Raw genomic sequence first — 965 nt, 5'->3', positions numbered from 1 at the left:
CTTTGGGGACCCTCCTGTGACCCTTGGGTGACTTCTGGGACCCTCCTGTGGCCCTTGAGTGGCCTTTGGGGACCCTCGGGTGACTTCTGTGACCCTCCCGTGACCTTTAAGGACCCTTGAGTGACCTTTGGGGACCCTCCTGTGACCTTTGGGGACCCTCAGGTGACTTTTGTGACCCTCCCTTGACCTTTGAGGACCCTTGAGTGACCCTTGGGGACCCTCCTGTGACCTTTAAGGACTCTTGAGTGACTTTTGTGACCCTCCAGTGACCTTTGGGGACCCTTGGGTGACTTCTGGGACCCTCCTGTGCCCCTCATGTGACTTGTGTGACCCTCAGGTGGCCTTTGGGGACCCTTGAGTGACCTTTGGGGACCCTCGGGTGACTTTTGGGACCCTCCTGTGACCTTTGGGGACCCTCCTGTGACCCTTGAGTGACCCTCGGGTGACCCTCAAGTGACCTTTGGGGACCCTCCTGTGACTTTTGGGACCCTCCTATGACCTTTGAGGACCCTCCCGTGACCCTTGAGTGACCTTTAAGGACCCTTGAGTGACCTTTGGGGACCCTCCTGTGACCCTTGAGTGACCTTTGGGGATGCTCGGGTGACTTTTGGGACCCTCCTGTGCCCCTTTGTGCCCTTCCTGTGACTCACGTGGCCTCTGAGGACCCTTGAGTGACCCCTGAGTGACCTTTTGGGACCCTCCTGTGACCCTTGAGTGACCGCTGGGGGTGTGTGCCCTTTGGGCCCCTCTTGTGCCCTTGGGGGCCCCTCCTGTGACCCTTGAGTGACCTTTTGGGACCCTCCTGTGACCTTTGGGGACCCTCCTGTGACCCCCCTGCCCGGCCGTGGGCGTGTCCCCGCATTCGCCCCGCCCCTTTCCACGCTGATTGACACCTCCACCCCTCCGCCTGGCCACGCCCCCAACCCTGCTCACCGCCTCTCCATTGGCTGATTGCCGCGCGAGGG

At 61.2% G+C, this 965-nt stretch overlaps 1 long non-coding RNA gene across 1 annotated transcript; it reads right to left on the bottom strand.

Moving 5' to 3' along the window:
* Positions 1–130: 130 nt before the first annotated feature.
* LOC108447605 lies at positions 131–451 on the bottom strand. The gene is made up of 3 exons (XR_001863261.1): positions 364–451; positions 209–229; positions 131–146 (listed from the first exon to the last, which is right to left on the bottom strand). It is a non-coding gene; the product is annotated as an uncharacterized LOC108447605 (long non-coding RNA).
* Between the last annotated feature and the right edge of the window lie 514 nt (positions 452–965).

This window comes from Corvus brachyrhynchos, unplaced genomic scaffold (genome assembly GCF_000691975.1).
Source record: "Corvus brachyrhynchos isolate BGI_N302 unplaced genomic scaffold, ASM69197v1 scaffold3166, whole genome shotgun sequence".
NCBI classification, from domain to species: domain Eukaryota; kingdom Metazoa; phylum Chordata; class Aves; order Passeriformes; family Corvidae; genus Corvus; species Corvus brachyrhynchos.
Note: the sequence above shows the minus strand (reverse complement) of the source record. Positions and strands in the feature narration are given on the sequence as shown.